Source organism: Mustela putorius, unplaced genomic scaffold (assembly GCF_011764305.1).
Source record: "Mustela putorius furo isolate JIRA1106 unplaced genomic scaffold, ASM1176430v1.1 tig00003853_pilon_pilon_pilon, whole genome shotgun sequence".
Taxonomy (NCBI): Eukaryota; Metazoa; Chordata; class Mammalia; order Carnivora; family Mustelidae; genus Mustela; species Mustela putorius.
Genome location: NW_025422005.1, coordinates 50,848,178 through 50,861,794, shown reverse-complemented (window position 1 = coordinate 50,861,794; position 13,617 = coordinate 50,848,178). Strand labels below are relative to the sequence as shown.

The 13,617-nt window shown below is 38.4% G+C and overlaps 2 non-coding genes across 2 annotated transcripts; both read left to right on the top strand.

The window, feature by feature from the left end:
• Window positions 1-8,038: 8,038 nt before the first annotated feature.
• Window positions 8,039-8,179, top strand: LOC123387475. Its single transcript, XR_006601919.1, has one exon. It is a non-coding gene; the product is annotated as a U4 spliceosomal RNA (small nuclear RNA).
• A 4,390-nt stretch (window positions 8,180-12,569) lies between these two features.
• On the top strand, window positions 12,570-12,708 carry LOC123387480. The gene has a single exon (XR_006601922.1). It is a non-coding gene; the product is annotated as a U4 spliceosomal RNA (small nuclear RNA).
• The last annotated feature ends 909 nt before the right edge of the window (window positions 12,709-13,617 follow it).

Sequence of the window (13,617 nt, the reverse complement as noted above, 5' to 3'; positions counted from 1 at the left end):
TTTATTTATTTGTCAGAGAGAGAGAGAGAAAGGCACAAGCACGCAGAGTGGCAGGGGGAGGCAGAGAGAAAAGCAGTCTCCCCGCCAAGCAAGGAGCCCGGTGTGGGACTCAATCCCAGGATTCTGGGATCATGACTTGAGCTGAAGACAGCAAGCTTAACTGACTGAGCCACCCAGGCATCCCTCAGCTAAAATTTTTATAGAATTGTATCTGTAGCACAATTTCAGGAGTCTCTCTATAAGCATAACAATGCTGATTACATAATATGAACTCAATATTTTTTTGTATCTGGTAACAGTTAAGAGTATGGACTGAGCAGCCAAATTACTTGAGTTCTATTCCAAGTGCTGACGCTTATTGGCTGTTTGACTTATGGGCCAGATATCCACCCATCTTCTTTGTACTCAGTCTTCTCATCTACAAAATGAGGATAATAATAACACCTACTTTATAAGATTGTTGCGAAGATTATAAAAATTAATATAAGGGAAGTCCATGGACCAGTGCTAGCCATATATTGTCTGTTCTTATACTCACTATACTAAACATCATCTACCTTGTCATCATCATTCTTCATTTAATAGCCAAGTTGGCTAAATTTCAAAGAATAACTTCTAAACATGGGTATCTGTATTTCAGGTTATAACTATTATATTACAGATATCCTCCTTCATACAAAATACAGCATGAAAGTTGGTCAGATTAAATTTATCCAAGAAAGTGTATCATACATAAACTTAGGAAGTATCTTCGGCCTAAAAACCTAATGAATTAAACAGATTTCAATGAGCTGCCAGTAGATGGCTCTCTTAATTTGCTGTTTTATTTTCACTTCAGCTTTGTGCTTTTTCCCAGTCAAGTTACAACCATCAAAAAATCCCAGTAACGGGGTAGAAATGGTTCCCCAGAAATTATCTAATTCATTTGTCTATTTTCTAGAAGGACTTAAAATACACAGCTGTAGTCAACTGCAGAAGTACCTCTTTAGAGGACAGTTGTGGGGGGTTGTTGGTGGTGGTTTTATTTTTTTTTTTTAATATTTATTTTTATTTATTTGAGAAAGAGGGGGTATGCAGAAAGAAGAAAGTCTCAGGCAGACTCCATGCTAAACTCAAAGAGCATCACAGGGCTCAGTCTCACAACCCTGAGATCAGGACCTGAGCTTAAACCAAGAGTCTGATGTCCAACAAACTGTATCACCCAGGTGCCTCTGTTGTTGTTTAATGAATAAAACCTCAAGGAACACTTTGGGTAATGTTTTAATCAGAGACAAGAATTTTGGTTATTTTTACATGTCATGATACATGGATGAACCTAATTTGTTTTTTAAATTTTTCTTGGAAAATGAGCTTCTAATTTTTCTTTTTATCTCATTTTTAAAAAATAACAGTCAAGTAATGACTTATAAAAATCCATCTTTTTTAGGGATACCTGGGTGTCTCAGCCTGTTAAGTATCTGCCTTTGGCTCAGGTCATGATCCCAGGGTCCTGGGATCAAGTCCTGCATTGGGCTACTTGTTCAGTGGGACACTTGCTTCTCCCTCTGCCTGCCACTCCCCCTGCTTGTGTGCTGTCATGCTTTCTCTCTCTGACAAATAAATAAATAAAATATTTTTAAAAAGCCAACTTTTCTATAATATATTGGTTGTTTAAGATCTTTCCATCGCTATGACATTTTACCTTTCTTTTATTATACTGTGATTTATTAGAATTTATTTTGTTATTAGTTCCTTGAGTGTTTGGGAAATAAAGCTGTATTTTATTCTATAAGGTATCTGTATATATGACAGATATAAACAGATATTCACCAGTTAGACCTTATAACATATAGTGTTTATAGCTCTACTCACTGTCTCTGCAAAGTTTTAGAACTTATTTCTTCAGATGATGTCTCTAAACTCCTAAATATACCTGTGCTCTACAGTTCTGTCGCATCCTGGGCAAGTCCACGGGGAAGCCCGGTCTCTTCATTACTTTCACAAAGACCCACTTACACAGAAGCACTTATTGAAGAGCTATAGAATCTCAAGGAGAAGTCACAGGGCAAGGCTCTTGGTCTTTAATTAGAACACTCTTGATTTTACTTCATATTTCCTCCTCTTTACTTCTCTCCATTTCTTCCTCTATAACCAGAATTTAAAAATAAATTCAAACCTGTTATTCATAGAATAGATCGGCCAAGTGTCAGACCTTCTCATGTTCCTCAGACTCTTCGACTGACCCCATGGGTAGCTCTAAAGCTGAGATGGCCCTTCAGAAATGTCTTGAATCAAGGCAAGAGGCCAGGATTTGGAACCCTTCATTGATCAGTCTGGACATAAGTTGCTCCCAGAAAGGAAGCATAAAGAGATGGAATGAGGTGCTCCCTTTGTGTAAGAGCAATTCCCAGAGAGAGAGACTCAGCTTTGAGCCATCAGCAGCCAACACTGCCAAAGCCAGGGAAAAATCAGTGCTTCCATCTTAAAGGTGGCATCTGGACAGTGCACCACAGCGATCTATCTCAGAGTCCATCTTCAGAAAAAGAAAATGAAGCTTAAACAGCAGGACATAAAACCAGAAAGAAATAGAGAAGTCCAACAATATTATTTGAGTAGCTCAGCTTAGCTCTCTCTCTGGAATTCCTAATTACAAAAGTCAATAGATTCCATTTTCTGCTTAGGCCATCTGATATTGGGGTTCTGTCATTTGCAACTGAAAGACCCTGACTAATAATACCATATGTTTAAAGAAAGCAATAATCATTAATTTCTTCTTCCAGCACTTTCCACAATGTTATAATTTATTTATTTACACATCTATCTTTCTAATTAGACTGTAAATTCCTTATAGGATCACATTTTATTCATTCATCTCTAGCATCTATAGCAGTGCATACATAAAGGAGATAGTGAATAAATATTTATTGAATTAATGAGTAACAAAACACCAAAATGATAGACAATGCACAAGCATAGACATGGATGAGTTCACAGAGCTCATTAAGAAAAGTGTAGTCAATGTTTATTTGAGGGGCATTTTGCTGGCTCAGAAGAATGTGCAAGTCCTGGGGTGCCTGGGTGGCTCCATCATTAAGTGTCTGCCTGCGGCTCAGGTCATGGTCCTGGGGACCTGGGATCAGGCCTCACATCGGACTCCCTGCTAAGTGGAAAGCCTGCTTCTCCCTCTATCACTCCCCCTGCTATTTTCTCTCTGTGTGTCAAATAAATAAAATCTTTTTTAAAAAGAAGAAGAAGAACGTGCAACTCTTGATCTCAGGGTTGTGAGTTCAAGCCCCTTGCTGGGTGTAGAGATTACTGAGAAAAAGAAATAAGCTTGGTTTGACACCTGGGTGGCTCAATCAATTGAGTGTCTGACTCTTGATCTCAGCTAAGTGCTTGACCTCACAGTTGTGAGTTTAAGCCCCACATTGGACTCTGCACTGGGTGTGGAGCCTACTCATAAATAAATAAACAAACAAACAAGAAAACTTTTAAAAAGTTTACTGGAAAGGCACAATATTTGGCCTCTCTGATTTCACATTTCTTCTCTCAACTCAGTCTAAATTGGAATTTAGCCCCAAATACTCAGATTCTTTAATATCAGGTAGCTTTAGGTTGATGTTTAAATTAGGTTTGGTCAAATACTCATTTCTTCTTAAAATACACTTTCTTGCCTTCTCTCTGCTCCACATTCATTCTCGGTCTATGGATTTGTTCACCATGTATTTGGTCCCAGGCCCTGCACTAGACTCTGGGAATATACCAATGATAGAATGATAGTATGATAGAAAACCCTCCATCTAGGAAGTGTATATTCTTTAAAAGGAAGGCAAAAATTTTTTTTTAAAGATTTTATTTATTTATTTGACAGAAAGAAATCACAAGTAGATGGAGAGGCAGGCAGAGAGAGAGAAAGAGAGGGAAGCAGGCTCCCTGCCGAGCAGAGAGCCCGACACAGGACTCGATCCCAGGACCCTGAGATCATGACCTGAGCCGAAGGCAGCGGCTTAACCCACTGAGCCACCCAGGCGCCCCAAGGAAGGCAAATTTTAAACAATTACAAATGTATTTGTATTACATAAGGTAGTAACAGGAGTGTTTAACAGGGGAGGATAACCAAAATTGTGAAATTAGGGAAAGTGTCTCTAAGAAAATGACATTCTTTTTTTTTTTTTTAATGACTTTTCTACAGAGATTCAAAGGAAAAATGTGTTAGCTCCCAGAGGCCCCAACAAATATTTCACTGAGTCTCATTGGCCTAAGGTAATCAGTATGATCAGAGGAAATAGATGAATTCACTAATTCAGTAAGTGAATCAATAATTTTATTAATTCAATAGAAATTCACTAAATAGTTAAGCTCACAAGAATCCACTTCTGGAACTGAAGGTGAAATTAATCTCTCCAAAATTATATGGTTCAGAGCAAGAGAGAAGAATTTTTCCCAAAAGGAGATTTTTGGGTGTAGCTACAGAGAAGTGGAAATGGCTGCTGGGCAGTAAGCACAAGCATCCCATCATAGGCAGCAAGACATGATTCAGAAAGCCCGCTAGAAGACCTTTGCAGTAATCCAAGCGATAGATGACTTAAATAAGAAGAGGCCAAAGAGGGTTGAGAGAATGAATAGGACTTGATAATTAATTGGCTGAGAGAATAATAAGCTGAGAGACTATTCAAAGATGACTCCAAGATTAAAGTTTTTTCTTGCCCAACTTTGACACAGTTAGCCTAGAAGTCTTAAGAATTTCCTGGGTGGGTACATGAATGAGGAAAGATTTCCCTACCTTGTCATAAAGTTCTTTTTGGATGTTTTATAAACTACTCTTTAAAAAAAAAAAAAGATTTTTTATTTATTTTTTTATTTGACAGAGAGAGAGAGACAGTGAGAAAGGGAACAGAAGCCAGGGGAGTGGGAAAGGGAGAAGCAGGCTTTCCCCCAAACAAGGGGCCCGATGCGGGGCTCAATGCGGACTCAATCCCAGGTCCATGGGATCATGACCTGAGCTGAAGCCAGACAATTTAATGACCGAGCCACCCAGGTGTCCCTCTAACTACCTTTGTAAATGTTTCCCTTTAGAAACCCTTTAGAGTTCTCTGTTGTTCTTCTGGACCCTCATATGCTTTTCTGTAGTGTATTGCTTTTCTGAACCATATTCACTAATCAAATGTTAAGTGTCCTACTAACTTAGATTCTCTATGCACTATACTAGACAAGCATCTGACTCTTTAATGCTACCCATTGGCAAATGTGTTGAAGTTGGACTTTTTTTTTAAGACTTTATTTATTTATTTGTCTGAGAGAGAGAGAGAGAGAGCACAAACAGGGGGAACGTCAGGCAGAGGGAGAAGCAGGCTCCCTACTGAACAAGGAGCCTGATACAGGACTCAATCTCAGGACCCTGGGATCATGACCTGAGCCAAAGAGAGATGCTTAACTGACTGAGACACATTGGCATCCCAGATATTATTTTAAAGTAGTTTTTTGTAAATATCAAAAAATAGTATACCCACTGGGGCACCTGGGTGATTCAGTCAGTTAAGTGTCTGACTCTTGATTTTTGGCACAGATCATGATCTCAATCAGAGTTGTGGGATCAAACCCTGTGTCTGACTCATTGTTCAGCACAGAGTCGGCTTGAGATTCTCTCTCTTTCTCTCTCCTTCTTCCCCTCTCCCTACTCACACTCTCTATCTCTCTCTAAAACAAAACAAAACAAAAAATAATATACCCAGGATTGTAGACACAAATTGTGATGGCTGTTCACCTGCTCATTCCCCTGTGACTCTGTTTTGTAAGAGATTCCAGATCCCTGGTCACCAATGTAAGGCACATGCTCTAGACTGGGTCAGTTTAAGTTCCTTACTTCCCTAGCCAGAGTGATTTATCCAAGGGATGGGTTTATTATTCCTTCCTAGAGAGTTTTCTTAATGAAGCTGAGAAAAAGAGGTTTACCGTTTTCTAAAACAACTAAGCTTGAAAGAATACAATTTCAAGTCTCTTTGCCTGTTAATCTTCATGAATTAGACATCTAAAGGAAAAATTAACACCAATGTGCAAAAAGATAGAGACATAAAGATAAGGAAAGAGAGAAAGAAATAGAGATGGAGAGACAGAGATCTTAAAATCAGAGAGAATTTATATCCCTGGGCACTGCTCTCCATGGAGGCAGCTCAAATTCTGACCTTTCTGTAGCTTTGTCATGTGTTCTACTAGGGATCCCAAGTGCTGGCACATGACAGGAGCTCTAAAAATGTTGAGATAGAGACTTTCCTTTGGACAAATATGAAGTGACCCGGACCACATTCACACTTCCTTACAAAACAATTTTTTAAAAAAGACAAAATATAAGAAAAAAATGGTTTTTAGACACTGGACATCAGGCAATAAAAGACGGTATGATTTCAGGGCAGCTGGCTGGCTCAGTTGGTAGAGCACACAACTCTTGATCTTGGGTTATGAGTTCAAGCCCCATGTTGGGGGTAGAGATTGCTCTAAAAAAAGGGGGGGGATGCCTGGATTGCTCATTCAGTTGGGCATCCGACTTTTGATTTCCATTCAGGTCGTGGTCTCAGAGTTGTGAGATTGAGCCATGTCAGGCTCCATGCTCAACGAGGAGTCTGCTTCTCCCTCTACTCTCTCCCTCTTCTTTATCTCTCTCCAGAATAAATAAATAAATCTTAAAAAAAAAAAACCAGTATGATTTCTAAAGGGAGGAAATAAACAAAGTGAGCCTTATGAACATCTCTACTTATTGTCTGGAGAGAGTTCCATACTGCACTGCGAAGAGGGGGAAGCCAGGTGGAGCCTCATGGTCTCTCTGAGTTGAGAAGATAGAGTTGGGGCCATGAGAGGACAAGGCGGCTAGAGTTTTCAGGGCAGCATACCAAAGAAGAGATCATTGCACAGAGTGTACTCTGAAGATCTAGAGAGGTCTACCTCTATTGCTTAGCTGAGTATTGATCAGAGTATGGATATAAGGAACTAAGGTGGAAATAAACAAAAATCTTTATAGTTTTCTTTAAGCCTATGTGTTCCAACTTGGGAAATAGATGATAAATATATCCTTATAGTTTCCAATGAACAAAACTTCTAAAGGTTTTTAAACAATTATTGGATGAATGTGAATCAATCAGTTCTTCCCTGTTCCTTAAGCTAGTTGTGGCCAGATTTCTGTTGCTTACAACCAAAGAATATTAACCAGTATACCTTATAATTTTACTTCCCAGAGTTTATCTTTAAGAACTAACAAAGGAGTCCGAAGATTTTGGTTATAAGAATGATGTTCAGGGGCGCCTGGGTGGCTCAGTGGGTTAAGCCACTGCCTTCGGCTCAGGTCATGGTCCCGGGGTCCTGGGATCAAGTCCCGCATGGGGCTCTCTGCTCAGCGGGGGGCCTGCTTCCCTTCATCTCTCTCTGCCTGCCTCTCTGCCTGCTTGTGATCTCTCTCTGTCAAATAATTAAATAAAATATTTAAAAAAAAAAGAATGACTTTCATTAAAAAAAAAGAAAGAAAATGTCTATCATTTTAATGTCTATAAATTATAGAAATGAGGAGTGCCTGGGTGAGTCAGTCGGTTAAGCAGCCAACTCTTGATTTTGGTCATGATCTTAGGGCTATGAGATCAAGCCCCATGTTGGTGGGGGTCTTCACTCAGCAGGGACTTTGCTCAAGATTCTCTTTCCTCTCTCTCCCCCTTTGCTCCTACCCCTGCTCACTCTTTCTCTTAAATAAACAAATAAAATATTTTTTAAATATAAATAAATAAATTTCAAAAATGAGTAACAAGACAAAGATTGTGCAAATTTTGGTAAAATAGTCTAATGAAATACTACATAGTAACTAACGTTACATTTTAGTTTCTTGTCTGACATAGAAATATGCTTATGATATTGATGAATCTTAAAAGGTAAGTTATAAACCAGTATGTATAGCTTTTTATTGTACATATGTATATATACACATATAAAGTGTGGAAAGATTCATCTTAAAATGTTAGTAATTCTTATCTCTGGTTGGTAGAGTTCAGGTAGTTTTTATTCTCTTTCTTTTTTTTAAAGTAGCTTTGCGCAGTGGCAGTATCGTAGCCAATGAGGTTTATCCGAGGCGCGATTATTGTTAATTGAAAACTTTTTTTTAAAAGTATATGTACAGGGGCGCCAGGGTAGCTCAGTGTCCAACTCTTGATTTTGGCTCAGGTCATGATCTAAAGGTCATGGGATTGAACCCATTGGGCTCCATGCTCAGTGCAGAGTCTGCTTGAGGTTCTCTTTCTCCCTACTCCTTTCCCCTCCCCTGGCTCACACTCTCTAAAATAAAATCAATAAATCTTTTTTTAAAAGTCCCTGTATATTCTGATTATTCTACAACAAATTTGTTTCAACTATTTGTTTTTAATGCCTTAAATGTCTCCTTAATTGACTCCAGAGTTTCTGGGTTTTATTTAAAGTTTACCTCTGGGTTCCAGTTTATTTGCAAAGCAGAGGAGATTGACACACTTTTAACCAGTTAAATAATTAAGTCCTATCCTGCTCAGATTACAAATTCCTCCTCTTTCTCCAACTCCCTTTCCAGAGCTCTAATAATTGCATTTGTGCAATGTAACAGCTATACAAATGTACATATACTGCAGGCACAATAAAAGTTGTTAAGTAGATGGTTATTCTCTCAGTAATAACCTAGGAGAGAGATGTTGTATAGCCAAAGGTATATGTTTAATAAAATGGGGCCAGAGAGATTTTAAACTTCTACCAAAACACATTGAAAGAGCTCAGTTATTAAAGCTTACAAATGTTTCCCAGTGCCTGGCTGATCTAATGCTTTGGCAAATATTGAAAGTGACCTATGTCCCCAGGGAGAAACATTTTATGCCTAATAATTTGATGTCCCAGATTTTCCAGAAAAGACCTGATTTTTTCCTTTCTTTTGTTTTCCACAACAAAGGTCATTCCTTTATTGGATTTTAAATTTTATGTCTCTGCAAGATTTTTCCTATAAGTGAATTCATGCATTTAAATTAAAAAAATATTTTGCTAGTTTACAAATCCCAATTATTAATTTTTTAAAAATTACCAAAGCATCAGAGTTCGAACAATTGAATCGAACAATTACCTCTGGCAGGGTAATGTGGTATTGATGACCCCAGCAGGATTGAGGAGAGATATGAATATTGTGGATATTAAAAATCTAATTTGAGGGGCGCCTGGGTGGCTCAGTTTGTTGTGTGACTATCTTGGGCTCAGGTCATGATCCAAGACTGCCAGGATCGAGTCTGGCATCAGGCTCCCAGCTCCTTTGGGAGTCTGCTTCTCCCTCTGACATTCTCCTCTCCCATATTCTCTCTCCCTCATTCTCTCTCAAATAAATAAATAAAATCTTTTTTTTTTTTTAAATCTAATTTGGTGTTCATATGTTGTCAACCACAAGAAACTACCACCTGAATTCCCAGGCAACCTGCACCATAACTATTTCTGCCCTGAATTCTAATGCCAGATGTAAAACTAACTAGCTGTATAAAAGAGGTTCAATCAGTATTTTGTTGCTTGCATATCCTTATCTCTCAAGTAGGATTTAAAAAAATGAACTATCAGCCCTGTTGGGTTGTTTTGAGGATTAAATTAAATACTCAAAGCAAATATTGATCTGAAAAACATTGTTTTTACGAAGGAGTCCTTTGTTAAAATCTTACTATGGAAGTTAAGAAATAAAACACAGAGAAGTCAAATTGCCCTGGTTGAAGATGATATGAAGGGCAGAAGCCCATCATACAAATTTAAAATGTTACTGTTGCTCTTTCTCATGTTTATTAGGGAAATAAATACAAGAACAAGTTTAAAAAAAAAAGAATAGGAATCACTAACAATTCCACTGCATAGAGAATTATGGGTAGACTATATTTTTCCAAACCCTAAAGATTATCTTCAAACAAACTTGAGCAAGTGACTGGTTGAAGAGAGTGAAGTCTTTCCCATGGTTCCATGGGGCTGGCCTCAGTGAGATTCTAGGCCAAGGAATCTCTCAGTGAGATTCCTTCTAAGGAAGGCAGATTTCATCAAGTCCAGGAGGCAATGAAACACATGGCCAGAAAGAGGAGACAAAGGCCAGAAGCTGCTAGAGAAGGAATCTGAATAAAGAGCCAGACTGAAGGAAACCTAGAGAGCCCGGATAATAGTTACAAACACGACTAGAGTTCTTTTAACGTGTTTTTCATTGGCTAGCAGCTATAACTTCTTAGTTCAGTCAGACTAGTGTGCAGAGTCAGTGGTACCAATGGAATTAAACTTAAGAATGTGGCCATTTGTTAAACTTACAAAACTGTCACTGAATTTTTAGTTAAAAAGATTGCTATAGGGGCACCTGGGTAGCTCAGTCTGTTGAGCATGGAACTCTTGTTTTCTGCTCAGGTCATGATCTCAGGGTCATGAGATTGAGCACCAGGTTGGGCTCTGTGCTGAGCCTGGAGCCTGCTTAAGATTCTCTCTCTTCCTCTCTCCCTTTCTTCTCCCCCAAAATGTTCATGTGCACTCTCTCTATATATTAAAAAAAGAAAAGAAAAGAAACCCACCATGTTAATTTGAATGTACTTTGAATTATAAGGGCAAAAGAAAGATAATTTTTGTACATTTTATTTATTTATTTGACAGAGAGAGACACAGCAAGAGACGAACACAAGCAGAGGGAATGAGAGAGGGAGAAGCAGGCTTCCTGCTGAGTAGGGAGCTGAGGTGACTCGGGGCTCCATCCTAGGACCCTGGGGTCATGACCTGAGCCGAAGACAGACACCTAATGACTGAGCCACCCAGGTGCCTCTGTACATTTTTTTTTTCCATGTAATTGGGATAGTTTTCAAAATTCTGCAAATAAATGGTAATTGTAAATTAAGGCATTAAGAATTTATTGGAAAAAAAAAGAAAAAGGAATTTATTGATAAATAATGTATATATCCCCATTCCAAGAAATACAACAAGTGAATAAGGTTAAAATAAATTCTTTAAAGTTAAAAAAAAAAAAAAAAGAATATGATTAGGGTGAAAATTTCCAAATACCCCTACATTCTCCTACTTTCTTATGACTCCAGGGCAGGAGAAGGAATATAACTTGAAAGAAAGAAATATGGTAATGCTCAAATAAATTAAGGTTTTCCCATACTAGTTAGTTATAAACATTACTATTATTTGATCTTGTTTCCCTTTTTTACCAATTCTATAAAGAGATATTCAAATATTAAAGCTATATATGATTCTGATTATCAGGTTAAAACATTTGTCTAGAAACTTTCAACTTATGCATGTAAAGGTTCAAAACCTTTCAGAAATATTTGATGATTATTCCACATCTTTCATTACCCTCCTGCACATCTTTAACCATTCTTTCCTACAGAAGTCCCTGATATATGCAGATTGGGCTAAATGTTCAATCTGTGCTCCAAGCCCCTCTATGTATACTTCCATCATTTCTACTTACCACCTGTGTTGAAATTATCTATTTATAATCTGTCTCTTTGGCTGAACTGTAAGCTTGTATGGAAATCCTCCATAAGCCCCAGAGGGCATTGAGTACCCTTATTATAAGGGTCCACAATTCCCCCTTGTTTTTCTTCTTTTTTTTAAAGAAATACTAGTACCTCATAAATGTTTCATAATTTTTTAAGATTTATTTTAAAGTGGAGCGGGGCAGAGGAAGAAGGAAAGTCTTTATTTATTTTTAAGATTTTATGTATTTATCTGTCAGAGGGAGAGAGAAAGAAAATGACAGACAGAGGGAGAAGCAGGCCCTCTACTAAGGAAGGAGCCTGATTTGTGACTTGATCCCAGGACTCTGAGATCAGGACCTGACCTAAAGGGTATAAGGCAGATACCCAATCACTGAGCCACCCAGGAACCATATGGTTGAGAGAGTCTTTTTTTTTTTTTAATATTTATTTATTTGACAGAGAGAGGGATCACAAGTAGGCAGAGAGGCAGGCAGAGAGAGGGGGTAAAGCAGGCTTTCCACCGAGCGGGGAGCCCGATATGGGGCCCAATCCCAGGACCCTGAGATCATGACCTGAGCCGAAGGCAGAGGCTTAACCCACCTGGTTGAGAGAGCCTTTTTTTTTTTTTTTTAAAGATTTATTTATTTATTTGACAGACAGAGATCACAAGTAGGCAGAGAGGCAGGCAGAGAGAGAGGAGGAAGCAGGCTTCCTGCTGAGCAGAGAGCCCGATGTGGGGCTCGATCCCAGGACCCTGGGATCATGACCTGAGCTGAAAGCAGAGGCTTTAACCCACTGAGCCACCCAGGCGCCCCTGGTTGAGAGAGTCTTAAGCCAACTTCATGCTGAGTGCAGAGCCCAATGCGGGGATTGATCTCATGACCCTAAGATCACAACCTGAGCCAAAACCAAGAGTCAGCCACTTAACCGACTGCACCACCCAGGCAACCCCCTCTGGGTTTTCTTTGTAACACTGAAGGGTGTGATTATTTTTGTAACCGTGGTGGTAATTATCACTCTCCAGTACACTATACCATTATGGTTGAAGCTTTCCCTCACACACCACTATCACTTTCCTCACTGCATTCTCTCTATTTTCAAAATAGAATTCTATTTTCAAGCTTTGTGCAGTGGCAGTATCATAGCCAATGAGGTTTATCTGAGGCGCGATTATTGCTAATTGAAAAAGATTATTTGAAAAAAACAAAAAGAAGACAATTAGGTGCCTCTTACTTCTTTATTTACAACAACAATTTATCAGGGCACCTAGATGGCTCAGTCAGTTAAGCGTCCGTCTGCCTTTGGCTCACTCAAGTCATGATCCCAGGGTCCTGGGATGGAGCCTTGCAACAGGCTCCCTGCTCAGCAGGGAGTCTGCTTCTCCTTCTGCTCCTCCCCCTATTTATGCTCTCTTTCTCTCTCAAATAAATAAATAAAAAATAAAAAATAAAATAAAAACTAAAACAATAGCTTATTTTTGTACAGAGCTTTAAAAATCAAATACTATTATAATACAATGAAGTAAAGCACTACATTGTTTCTCCTCCACTACTCTCAATTCCCACTTTTAAAACATTTTTTCCATTATGTTAGCTGAATATTTTTCTGGTACTTGTTTTCATCTTCTTAAATAACATCCATGATTGTATTTCCTTTCTTCTACAATTTTTTCTTTTGGAATTAATAATTATCTTTACTGTTTGCTCAGTTTTCTATGTTCCTATAACTAACTCATCCTCAAAAATTCCTCCAGAATTATAAATTTCCTCTCATAATTTTCAAATACATCAGGTTTTTTTTTTTTTTAATTTATTTATCTCGTGGCAACATCCCTTGTGAAGCCTTCTGCTCTCCAGTCCCAACAGGAATAGATTTTTCCCTACCAGTATTCAAATATGGCTCTGAGATCTCCAGCCCTGTGCTGAGGATTCTTTCTCCTTCCTATGTTGGATCTCCTATTTTCTAGGTGTCATATCTTCCTTCCTTATTTTGCTCTCTTGTTTTGTGGAACACATTCTGCAGTATACATGTTAGATACAATCTTTAAAAACGTGGACATCTACAAATGTCTTTATTCTATCCTCACTCTTGAATGAAAGTTTGGTTGAGTATAGAATGGTAGCTTGAAACTATTTTCCTTGGAATTCTGAAGACATTGATTAGTTGT